The following is a 13569-nucleotide window of genomic DNA, read 5'->3' as shown; positions in this document are numbered from 1 at the left end:
AAACCAAAAACGGTTTTAAGGGCATTTTTACGAGTTTTCGTAAAACTCTTGATATGTTCTTGCCGCTGGACACCCAATTTAATAGCCTTAAGTAGTATAAAAACGGGATTTTCGGGACCTTTGATGTCGGCAAAAGGGGTAATAAAAATGCAATTAATGGGTTAGCTGTCAAAACATTTAATTGCTTTGAGTAATAAAAATGCAATTAATGAGGGTTAGCTGTCAACCTGTCAATGGATGGGGGTAATAAAGATGCAATTAATTAGGGTCAGTGTATGTAAAAGGACACTTGTGAACAAGTGTTCAAGCGCCCCAACAAGGATGTGGATACGAGTGCGAAAGGGAGGGGAGCGATCCCGAGCGATCCCGGAGCGCACGTGTACGTTCCCACGACCCTCACTGAAAGAAAGGGACGGGGGAGGCAATTGAAAAGGTCGCACCGCAGCGATCCTGGGCCGCATCGATCCCGTTCACGCACGTGGACGTTGACCCACAATCCTCACTTAAAAAAGGGACGGGGGTGGAATGGAAGAAGGGTGCTAACGGAAAAATCCACGCTCTGCTCGATCTTCGAGCGCACTTGGACGTTGACCCTCAATCCTCACTTAAAAAAGGGACGGGGGTGAAATGGAAAATTCCACGCCCACGCTCTGCTCGATCATGTTCACGCACGTGGACGTTCACCCACGATCTTCACTTAAAAAAGGGATGGATGTGATTTTCCTTGAGAGAAACACACAATTCCCTCCTTGAAAAAGGATGGGAGGAAGGGGTTTTCCCACACTCATTGCATCTGGAGTTGTTCGAATGCGTGTGATGACATATACAATTAGCTTATCTAAATAGGGGTGGTGGGTGAAAGGGATACACTTGTAACGGTTTCTCAGTGAAGGCGGAGCTGGCTTTAAAAAGGATGGAAAGGGTAAGAAAATGTCAAGTGTTTGGTATACATTTTCTGATTTTCGTGGGTCCGCGTATGAACTAGTTGAGTACTAAGAATCACTTCTAGTTGGCGGTTTGATCTATCCAGAGTGGAAAAATTAAATAAATTTTTAAAAGTTTATCAAAAATTTATAAAGTTTATTAAAAAATGTATAAAGTGCAAACGTGCAAAAGTGCAAAGTGCAAAAGTGCAAAACTTTAAAAGTGTAAAAACACAGAACAGAAAAAAAAAAATATTAAGTTAAATTATACAAAAAACAAAAACAATCATCAAAAAACAATCAACAAAAAACAAAATCATCATCATCATCATCATCATCATCTTCATCATCATCATCATCATCTTCATCTTCATCTTCATCTTCATCTTCATCTTCATCTTCATCTTCATCTTCATCTTCATCTTCATCTTCATCTTCATCTTCATCTTCATCTTCATCTTCATCTTCATCTTCATCTTCATCTTCATCTTCATCTTCATCTTCATCTTCATCACCATCAGTACAAAAATGTATGCCAACAACATCAACTTCAACAACATGCAAGGAATTTTCTGCAACTCCTGTCAGCAGAACCTTCCAATTAATGTGCAATGGCATCACCATGTTCGCACAGAACAGCACAAATATTTTGCTACCCGACCCCTAGATGGGCAAGTAAAGCAAATTATTGATGGATACAAGGGACGTATCCTTCAATATATGTTTACGAATGAGGGAGCAGCTCTAAGGATTCCTGGTGAATTTTTGCATGAAGCGGGCCAGGCGCTGCTCCCTCATATTGAAAGAGTCCTCAGTTTCCATACAGCTTCAAAAATAAATTTTGAGCTGTTTGCGGAGTACATGTTAGTAAAAGAACATGAAACGCAAGTGGAAATTAAATCGTTCCAAAGTAAGATGAGTTTGGTTACGATATCATCCAACCTATTTGATTTATATGATTCCCATACGGATAGTATAAAATCGAAAATGGATGAGTTCCAAGAGAAGGACAGTGGATGGACCCTAACACGCATACTTAGGGTGGAGTTGAACATGCTTCAATGTGTTCCTCTCAAAGGATCGGAATATTTCGATCTACCTGCACGCCTTAAAGCCCGTAGAGCATGCGTCAATGTACAGAACAAGGATGTTTTCTGTTTTAAGTGGGCAATCGTATCCGGATTAAACCCAAAGGAAAAGGGAGAGCGGTGTTGTGTGTATGATGTTGATATCAAATCAAGCATCATACACACAAACAACATCAGAATCGATTTCACTGGGTTGACATTCCCAATGAAAATGAATAAAATAAATGTATTCATACAACAAAACCCTCACATAAGTCTAAATGTGTTTGGGTATGACGAGGATAAAGACAATATTTTTGGACCCCTCTATACAAATGGAAGTGAGAAGCAGCATCATCTCAATTTGCTGTATCTGGATGGACCTACCACCGATATTAATGGACATTATGTGTGGATCAAAAATATTTCCGGGTAAGCACACTCAAAAAAAAAAAATAAATAAATAAATAAATAATAAAACAAAAAAAAAAATAAAAAAATATATAAATATATGGTATGATGATAATTGACTAACTCAATTTTTAATTGTTAAATTCCAGCCTCCTATCTTCACAGTTAGGAAAAAAAGGAAATAGGCGATGGTTCTGCAACAAGTGCCTTTCCTTTTCAACGAGTGAGGAAAGGGCTCACAGGCACTCTGAAAGATGCAGCAACATTGTGTCTCAACAGCCTAAGGAAGGGGAAAATGACGTCAAATTTAAGAATGTCCATCGCCAGCTGGAGGTGCCCTTCGCTGTGTATGCAGACTTCGAATGCATACTTGAGCCCACAACAATAGATGTAAGTGAAAAAACCCAATTAGTAAATAAGCATGTCCCGATAGCCTTTGCATATTATATCAAATGTTCATTCGACCCCTCGTTAGAAAAATTTGTATCTAAGACCGGATTAAATGTCGGGCGCACTTTTGTAGATAGTTTAACATCCGATTTGTCCGCTATTTACCAAAACTACATGAATTATGTAGTACCACTTCAAATGAGTGCACAGGATTCGTATGATTTTGACGAGGCCCTCAATTGCCACATATGTAAGGGAATTTTAGGTAGCGATAGAGTCAGGGATCACTGCCATTTTACTGGGCAATTTCGAGGTGCAGCACATAGTGAGTGCAACCTTAAATATAAGACAGGAGATTTTATACCTGTTTTCTTCCACAATCTATCCAAATACGATTCACACTTGTTTGTGAAAGAACTTGGGGAGATTGATGGAGAAATTAAAATAATTCCTTTGAATAAGGAATTATATATTTCCATTTCTAAATATATTCCATTAGGGAAAAATAAGATGGAAATTAGATTTTTAGATACCATTCGCTTCATGCCCTCTAGCCTAGACAAACTTGCAGGAAATTTAAATGAAGGGGATTTCAAAGTTCTTCGAAATCAATTTCCAGACATGAACGATTTCTCTCTACTTCGTAGGAAAGGTGTATTCCCATATGAATACTTGGATTCTGATAAAAAATTATTAGAAACCTCTCTCCCACCTCGAGAAAATTTTTATAGTAAATTGACAGACTCCGAATGCTCTGAAGCTGATTATCTTCATGCCGTTCAGGTTTGGAGTCACTTCAAGTGTCAAACACTTAGAGATTATTTGGAACTCTATTTAAAGACAGATGTTTTGTTGCTCACAGACGTTTTTCAGAATTTTAGGGCTATTTGTTCAAATATCTACCAACTCGATCCTGCCCATTATTACACAACTCCAGGCTTGTCATGGGATGCGATGTTGAAAACTACAGGAATATCTCTCGAATTACTGACTGATATTGATATGATAACATATATTCAATCTGGAATTCGAGGGGGACTTGTTCAAAGTAGTCATAGATATACCAAAGCAAACCACAAATATCTTCAAGATTTTGACCCGAGTAAGGAGTCAGAATATTTAATGTATGTGGATGCTAATAATTTATATGGATGGGCAATGTCAGAAGCACTCCCTTATGGAAATTTTAAATGGTTGAATCAACCAGAAATAGAAATGTTTAATATTAATTCTATTTGTGATGAAAGCGAGTATGGATATATTTTAGAGGTAGACTTGAAATATCCATACTCGCTTCACGATGAGCACAATGACCTGCCTTTCTGTCCTGGGAACAGACTCCCTTCAAAAACGTCAAAGACTCCCAAATTAATAGCCGATCTTTGTAATAAATCCAAATATATCATACACTATAAAACTTTAAAGCAGTGTATAGATAATGGTTTAGAGCTCGAAAAGGTACATAGTATCCTCGAATTCAAGCAAAAACCGTGGCTTAAAAAATATATTGATATTAACACAGAGCATAGGACTAGGGCTAAAAGTAATTTTGAGAAAGACTTTTTTAAGCTTTTAAACAACTCTGTCTATGGCAAGACGATGGAGAATAGCTTAAAGCGCAAGGACATTCGCCTAGTAACAGAATGGGAAGCTCCACCTGTGGGTCCCAAAGGTGGGCGTCCTAGGTTATGTGCGAGGGACTTAATAGCCAGATCCAATTTTCACAGTGCAACAAAGTTTAGTGAAAACATGTATGCAATTCAAATGAATAGACTTCATAACGTTTGTGATAAGCCAACATACCTGGGTTTTGTAGTGTTGGAGTTATCCAAATGGAAGATGTATGATTTTCACTACTCATATATGAAACCCAAATTTCAGAATGCACTTAAATTAAATTATATGGATACAGATTCATTTATCTACTCTATTAAAACAGAGGATTTATATAGTGACATTCGTGAAGATGTTGCTTTAAAATTTGATACATCTGAATATCCAGATCAATTGGCTAGGCTATATAATTTCCAGCAGTGTAATAAGAAGCGCTTAGGGTTCTTCAAAGACGAACTGGAGGGTAGGTCAATGACTGAGTTTGTGGGTCTTCGCTCAAAAATGTATGCCTACACAGCAGCGGGTGTAGGTAGCGAGCCCAAAACATGTGTTAAGAAAAATAAGGGAGTGAAACGAAGTTGTTTGGAGAAGATAACTTTTAACAATTATAAAAATTGTTTGTTCACAGGTCAACAAGAATGTGATAGCATGTACATGTTTAGGTCGAGAGGGCATGAAATAAGTACATTAAAAATTACAAAAATAACTTTAGATAATAAGGATGATAAAAGAGTTATATGTGATGATGGAATATCCACTCTAGCAATAGGTCATTACAAAACAGTTCGTAGGGAAATTGAAGGCTGTATGACAGCTCTAGAAGCAGATTCAAGGGTTTGGCTTAGCCGAATGTCTGCTCTAGGAAACACCCAAAATAATGAGGGTGAGAGAAGAACTCTTAAAAGAAAATTAGAAGATACCGAAAGTGCGCTCGACGAATTCGAAGAAAATTTAATTTGGCATTATATTTCGATGGATAAAATGAGAGATCCAAAAATTGTATTTAAATAAAAACATCATATATTTTGTATTACTAGTATAATAATTTATTTAAAAATACTTACTTTAAGACTAATAATAAATTAAATCTATGTGTATATAATATTAAGATTAGAATAAAATTAAATGAATGAAAAAAAAAAATAAATAAAAAATAAATAAAAAAAATAAAAAAAATAAAATAAAAAAATAAATATCCAAAGAAAACATAAAACTGTTTGTGTCTTTATTTCATTATAAAATTTCAGAGTTATTTATCCAGCTGTCGTCGGTTTTCGGGAAACCCAACCAACGTACAAGACATCTTTTTCCCTCTCTTTTAAGTACCTTCTCAACTAGGTAGGTATTGGGAAATCTAGTTTTTTTTAGCTCTTCCTTATAGAATCCACCCTTAATAGGATTTCCATTCAAGTCTTCTAATAGATATGTGGTTGGATATGTATTTTGAACTTTGTATATCCTAAAAATTTCAACATTCCAATTAGGTGTGTATGATTTCTCAAATACTCCCTTATATTTTGAAATTCGAACATTGTCACCAATTTTCAGTTTGCTACCTGTAAACATTTTTATATTATTGTATACCGTTCCCAAGATGTGTTTCTCATTCTCAACATTCACATCGATAGGAGCCATTTTTATAGTCCTGTGTATTTTGTTGTTGTAAAAGTTAATTAATTTTTTTTTTTTTTTTGGCCGTCAGCCGATAGGGTGCACAGGGGGATCAACGGATGACTGTGTCATCTGCCGTAACTGTGTACACCATCGGTAGTGCGACTATACTCTCCAAGCGAGGGCGGCTGGAAGCAGGTCCCCAGTCGAGGCTCGACCGGGGATGCTGACCAATTGTAGTCGGGCGGACTTAGGCAGTCTTTAATCAAGCCTCCCCTCAAGTCAGGTGTGTGATGCGACCCGTGCACACTGACTTCCAGGTTCGCAGCTGAGGGGTAATTCCAAGCTGTGTCTGCACGGAGCCTTCCCAGGGCCAGGCAACCCTGGGTCGTAAGTGGCCTTGCCGCAGTTTTGGGGCGAAGCTGCGGTCGACCTCTTTTCAAAGCCCCAAACCCCCTCTGGCCCGCTGCGCTTGCCAGGTCGAGCAAAGCGGGCGATCATGACATGCTATGACTTCTACAAACCGAGCTTCGGAACTCCTGGGAGAGGATAAACCCCAAAAACTGTCAACGAAGGACGAGAAGGAGATGCAGAGGCCGAGACTGGTCGCTGCATCTCACATTGTATCGGAGACCGACGAAGAAGAGTCGCAATCCGAGGGGAGAGCGAGTAGCACTCCCCAACCGAAACACACAGGTGGGGCTCAGCTGAGCACCACCTCAGAGATTGCGAAATTGTCTCACCATCAGAGACGAGCGAGGGTTAACAGAGCCCGCTTCGTTCTCGGCAAGATAGCCAAGAACGAGGCTGAGGGCAAAACCGACCCTCGGGATGCCGAGGACAAAGCCAAATTCCTTGCGGAGATCGCGGAATACGAGAACTACAAAGCGGCAAACCCGGCGGCGTTCCAGCCCTCGAAGGCGAAGCGAATTCGCTCACAGGAAGTGAGCGAAAGCGCGCCTAAGAGAGCGAAGGACCCACAGGGCAAGCCGCGTGCGACGAACTTTGTCAGCCAGGCAAAGAAGTTCAGCGAGGTGGCCAGAGACAGTCTGGCTATGGCACTGGTGGACGAGCTTCATGACGACGGTCGCCTGCTGTCGGAGAAGTGGGAGGAGATTGAGGCCAAGTTGGCCGACATGGTGACCGACAGGTTGGTCAGCATGCCGACCGGCCCCATCCCCTCCTTCGACTCCTCAGACGTGGTCAGAGGGCACCGGGTCATCAGGTGCGACGACGGGTTCTCCCGAAGCTTCCTGGCGGAGTGTGTGGCAAAGATTAGCGACACATGGGCTGGCCTTAAGATTAGGCTAGTCCACGCCAGGGAGATCCCAAGGAGACCCAGAGCTCGCATCTGGTTACCTAAGGGCCAAACTGACCATGCAAGGGTGATCGCCTGTCTGAAGGCCCAGAACCCAGATATCCATACAGAGGACTGGACCATCCTCAGAGCAGAGCAGGAGATGAAGGCGAGTCAGCCTTTCCTCCTGCTGATCAACCAACGCTGTCTGCCCCAGCTGGAGGCAATGGACCACAAGGTCAGGTACGGCATCAGGAAGGCCAAGATCAAGGTCTTCTTGGCCGAGCCGGACGAGATTCTGGAGGAGGTCGATGACACCAACAAATTGTTGGACGACATGGTCATCGACGACAAATCTCCCGACGCCACCCCCACCAACATCGATGTCGAGAATCGTGCAGATTAACCTGAAGCGCAGCTCGCACGCTTCAGCTAATCTCACGATCCTTCTAAGGGAGAAGGATATCGACATCGGTCTGATACAGGAGCCTTGGACCAGGGACGGGCAAGTCGCTGGACTGAGAATCCAAGGATACACACTACTGTGCGCAAACTCGAATGGTAGGTCGAGAGCTTGCATTGTAATTAAGAATCACTTTAATGCTTTTCTCTGTCCCAACCTCAGCACACCTGACCTAGCAGTGGCCAGATTCGTGGCGGCGGATGGGAGCGGAGTCATCATAACATCGGCGTACATGGCCCATGACGAGCCGGCCCCGCCTGAGCCGGTAGTCAAGCTGCTGCAATGGGCGGAAGTGACGAAGACGACCCTGGTGCTCGGGTGTGATGCGAACGCAAGACACACGCTCTGGGGGAGTTCGGAGACTAACGAAAGAGGTGAGTCACTCTTTGATAATATTATCTGTAGAAACGTAACAATATGTAATAAGGGCAATACGCCGACCTTCATCTTTCCGAGTACGGAAAATTTTCAAGGTTGGGAAGAGGTGTTAGACCTCACATTACATATAGAGCAGGACAATTACAGGGTCGAGAACTGGAGGGTATCGACAGAACACTCCTTCTCAGACCATAGGTATATTTTCTTTGAATTAACGACACCAGTTAAGAAACAGGTGCCAAGAAGGAACCCCCATAAGACGGATTGGAACAATTTCAGCGAGATTGTCCGATCTAAAGTTAACGGCAGAAGGATCAAGACCATATCCACTGCAAAGGCACTCGACAAGGAAGTCGAGGGCCTAACTAACATTCTGAACAACGCCTTCAAAGAGACTTGTAAGCTAACATTCTCGAAGAGGCAATACCCACCGTGGTGGACAAAGGAATTAAGCGAGCTCAGGAAGAGCGCGAGAAAGGCCTTTAACCACAGCTATGTAACCCGGGACTGGGGAACATACAAAGAAGCACAAAAAATTTACAAGAAGGCAGTATACAAGGCCAAGAAAGAGTCCTGGCAGAAATACTGCGAGTCACTGGAAGGCATAAAGGACACGGCGAGAGTAAGCAAAATCCTCGCCAAGGGGCACATAAGCCCTACCTTGATCAACAGAGCAGACGGCTCTGCTACGTCGACAATTGAGGAGTCACTAGAGCTACTAGTTGACACCCACTTCCCAGGAAACCTAAGAGTGATCTCGGAACCCGAGGGGGGAACGAACTCTCAAATGGATACACCTACGAAAGACATCATTACCACGGAGCGAATTCAGTGGGCAATAGATTCTTTCGATAAATTTAAAAGCCCGGGCCCAGACGGCTTAATACCGGCAATGCTACAATCAGCCAAGGATAGCATCTGCAAATGGCTAAAAGCCATTTACGAAGCATGTTTAAGACTGACGCACATCCCACTGTTGTGGAGAGAGGCTAAAGTCATTTTCATACCCAAACCGGGCAGAAGGGGGCATATCCTAGCAAAGGATTATAGACCGATAAGTCTCACCTCCTTCGCCCTGAAGACACTAGAGAGACTGCTGGACGTCCACATCCGAGAATCTCTAGAAGGACATCAACTCTCGGACGCGCAGCATGCGTACCGCAGAGGAAAATCAACGGAAACAGCGCTACACGTAGTTGTACATCATGTCGAGAAGACATTACAACACAAACAATATACGATGGCAGCCTTCCTAGACATAGAAGGCGCGTTCAATAACGTGAACCCCGACTCTATCCTGGACTCCCTCAACTTGCTAGGTATTGAGAGAGGCATCAGAGAGTGGATCGGAGTCATGCTAAAGAGCAGGACGATCACAGCCGAACTGAGTGGCACTCACCTCACACGGACTGTGAAGAGAGGCACACCTCAGGGCGGGGTACTATCGCCCCTACTCTGGCTCACAAATATGAACGCCATATTGACAGACCTCAATACGGGTGGAGTCAAAGCAGTTGCCTACGCGGACGACGTAGTACTGCTCGTTTCAGGACCATACCCTGACGTTATTAGCGAAATAATGACGGGTGCGCTAGGTCGATTAAACAAATGGGCAAAAACCTGCGGACTAGGTATCAACCCCACTAAAACGGAACTTATGCTCTTCACGCGAAGAACTAAGATACCACCCTTCAACATGCCCAGTATTAATGGCATGGAGCTGAAACTATCGGAGCGAGCGAAGTATCTAGGAGTTATCCTGGATAAAAAGCTCTTATGGAAAGATAACATTGCAGAAAGAGTAAGGAAAGCAAGCATCGCATTCTACTCCTGCAGGAAAATGTTTGGAAACAAATGGGGACTGCACCCAAAGATAATTTTATGGCTCTACACTGCAGTGGTAAGACCAATTCTTACATACGGAGCCCTAGTATGGTGGCCGGCACTAACTAGGGCTTACAACAGAACGAAGCTGACACGGATGCAACGGGCAGCGAGTGCGGGGGCAGTGGGTGCAATGCGCTCATGCCCCGCGGCTGCTCTCAACGCCATCCTGCATATAATGCCGATAGAGCTGTTCGTGAAGGACACTGCGGCACAGAGCGCAGTAAGACTGAAGGCGAGCAATTGCTGGAGGGACTACGGCGCCGGGCACGGCAAGATCCTTGCAAACAGTGGCATTAACACAGACGTTAAGACCGACTACATGATCGCGGAAATGAAATTCGGGAATGCATTCTCGACATCATACCCATCAAGGGAAGACTGGAGTAGGGGCAGAGTGGTAGAGGAGAACGAGGTGTCCCTCTACACCGATGGCTCAAAAATGAGCTGCGGCGTAGGGGCTGGGATCTTCGCTGAAAATTGGAGAATTGAACAGGCCTTCAATCTCTCTAACTCAGCGACGGTCTTTCAGGCTGAGTTACTAGCCATAAGGGAAGCAGTCGAACTTTCCTTAAGGCAGGACCTCAGGGGCAATAGAGTTCGAATCTACTCGGATAGCCAAGCGGCTATAAAATCCCTATCTGCCGTGAAAACGAATTCACGACTTGTGGCAGAATGCAAGAAGGCCCTTAATAGACTTGCCGACAAAAATAAGGTACAAGTAACTTGGGTACCGGGACACAACGAGATCCCAGGAAATGAGAAGGCGGACGAACTAGCCCGTGCAGGCTCGGCAGGGCTAAGTTCTGACTTCGAATTACCGATCTCCCTAAACGCGATCCAGACGAGGATCCATGACCACTTTAGGCAGATAGCCAATAAAGAATGGCAAAGCAAGAGTGATCACAGAAGGTCAAGGGAATGCTGGCCGAGGTACGACGAAAAACGAACCAGGGAACTGCTATCCAACAGCAAGCGGGATATCAGTAGGTTCACGGCACTCACCACGGGACATTGGGCGATCGGTTCGCACGCAATGAAGCTGGGACTGCCATACAACGCAATCTGTAGAAGCTGTAAGCAACCTACAGAGCAAGAGACACCGGAACATCTGCTATGCTTCTGCCCAGCGCTAAACCACATCAGATTTCGCCACTTCGGTGCCTACCAGATGGAGTCACTGAGAAACATAGGAAAGCTGAAAGTTTCGGCAATCCTAGGTTTCCTTGCTGACTCTGGATGGTACTGATAGTGTATTACAACAAAAAAGAAACAGAGGGTGTGGATCAAAAAGGAGCTAAGCTCTAATTGGAGGCCCCAGCCTTGGGCCTCACCACTGCAACCTACCTAATTAATTTTTTGTAGATTTCAACCCACTTATAGCTCCCGTTGTAAGAAAACTCTTTCCACATAAGTTCTTTTAATGTTCTGTTGAATCTCTCAACAATTGAAGCCTTTAAAGTACTAAATGTTGAATAATGATTTATTTGATGTCGTTTCATCAAAGACTTAAATTGTTCGTTAAAAAACTCTTTTCCATCATCTGTTTGAAGATGTTTTGGTACTCCACGCCCAGATTTAAATATTTTCTCCATTGCTTCAACAACATCTTTTGCAGACTTAGACTTAGACTCACCCCACGCAAATTTCGAGAATGTGTCAATTACTGTTAGTAGGAAGCGATATCCATTATTCGAGGCAGAGTACTTTCCCATTTCCACCAGATCAGCCTGCCATAACGAATTTATTCCCTTTGTAATAACCCTCCGACGTAGAAAATGTTTGCGCGCAGGAGCGTGTAATTCATTAATAATTCCTCGCCTACTCATTATCAGGTAAAAGACTATTCAATTATTTCGAAAATCCTATTTTTTCAATAATAGATGAGACAACAACCTCCAGTCTCTCTATTCGATCTTCAATATCTGCAGTTTTCACATCAGGAATACTAACAATTAATTCTTGTTGATGTGAAATAATAGAATCCCTCAGCCTCTTTACAGACTTGTCGACGTATTCCTTGTTGGCTATATCTTTAGCTTCTTTGGGAATCCCAACATTTTTTTCACGTTGAATATTAAAATTACCCTCTGTATCAGTATCGATTCCCGTAACACCATCAAAACTTTGACCAATTGCTTCTTGAAATTTTGTAATCAATGATGTTAAGGATACTCTCAACTCATGAATAGCTTTATCAACATATTCTTTGATGACGATGTCTGCGTTTTCTTTTGGGAAGCCACCATTTTTTATACGTCTTTTTTGTATATTAAAGTTTCCATCAGTATCTAGGTAGAGTCCCGTCTCAGTTTTCTCATATCGTTTTAAATTATTAGTGTTGTGCTTTTCATGGATATAACGTCCAAACTTGTCAACGGTCATGATGAGTATAATCTCATTTGAATATTTCAACATAAATATATACTAAATTAGAATATAATTTTGGCCTCTCGGAGCTCTTCAATTATCGATGTAATTTCGTTTGTGTGATTTGTATTTCCAGCTGTTTCCGAAGCTATTAAAAGTTGAAGTCGTTCCACTAACTCATTTGGATCGTCCCAGTATACATAATTAGGTTTATTCCTTTCAAGTGACATGAAACCAGACCCGGTTACGTTTTCTTTATCGCGTTTGGGTGTAGACTTGGTGACGGGTAAATTAGCTAAAAGTGGTTTGATAATTTGAGAATATTTTAATGCTCTCGTTCCTTTCACTTGTCCGTTTGGTAGAAAATTTCTTCGGTAGGCATTAGTTTTTTGTAAAATTTCTCTATATAGCTCCAGATCATCTGTATTATAATTTTTTGGAAGATGATGGAATATTAAAGAATATAATCCGCTAGTGAGTTTCCAGTTTTGCCCATCCTCAAACTCAATCGTATTATTTGATACATTTATTTGATTATTCCCCAACATTAATTGACCAGAGTCATTTTTGTATGGTCCATATGTTTTATCCAAAATATGATCTCGTGCTAGTTCACTAACATTAAAATTTTTTGAACTCTGTTCAAGCACTGAGGGTGGAGATCTAATCAATGGTGATGTATGGGGGGAGGTTTGAGTTGTGTGAGCAGTTGCTTGATTTGATAATACTGGTGATGATTGATGTGAGTGATGATCCGGTGGTGAGAATGAAGAATCATCATCTATAACTGATTGGGAATAAAATTGATCGTTCTCGTCCACCTCATCCCCACCAGAAATATTATCATATTCATCATCACTTTTTAATCTCCAATCCAATGGTTTGTATGTATCATATTTGGGTTTTGAATTTTTTGTAGCTGCAGTGTAAAATGTTAGTTTCCTTTTTTTCATAAGCGGAGTTTTAATCTCTTTGTCAAATTCAAATTGATCATTTTGATTGTCTCCCTCTGTATTGGACAGGAATTTTTTGTTAATATTTTTATTATTATTAACAAGTTCATTTAATGGATCAGTTATGGGTTTAAATGTTTCTTCCAAACCCATAATATTCTGGGTCTTAAATTGTTTTAACTCTGAAAACTTTTTTTTCAAAGCATTT

At 41.9% G+C, this 13569-nt stretch overlaps 1 protein-coding gene and 1 long non-coding RNA gene across 4 annotated transcripts in view; one reads left to right on the top strand and one right to left on the bottom strand.

The window, feature by feature from the left end:
* The window catches only part of LOC110187194 (piezo-type mechanosensitive ion channel component-like), a 96960-nt gene that overhangs the window by 27741 nt on the left and 55650 nt on the right, over window positions 1-13569 (bottom strand). The window lies entirely within an intron of this gene.
* On the top strand, window positions 2310-3355 carry LOC147644758 (uncharacterized). The gene is made up of 2 exons (XR_015273536.1): window positions 2310-2422; window positions 2551-3355. It is a non-coding gene; the product is annotated as an uncharacterized LOC147644758 (long non-coding RNA).

The sequence above is a fragment of the Drosophila serrata genome, unplaced genomic scaffold, assembly GCF_035046125.1.
Source record: "Drosophila serrata isolate PLE 108 unplaced genomic scaffold, ASM3504612v1 contig_103, whole genome shotgun sequence".
Classification (NCBI taxonomy): domain Eukaryota; kingdom Metazoa; phylum Arthropoda; class Insecta; order Diptera; family Drosophilidae; genus Drosophila; species Drosophila serrata.
Note: the sequence above shows the minus strand (reverse complement) of the source record. Positions and strands in the feature narration are given on the sequence as shown.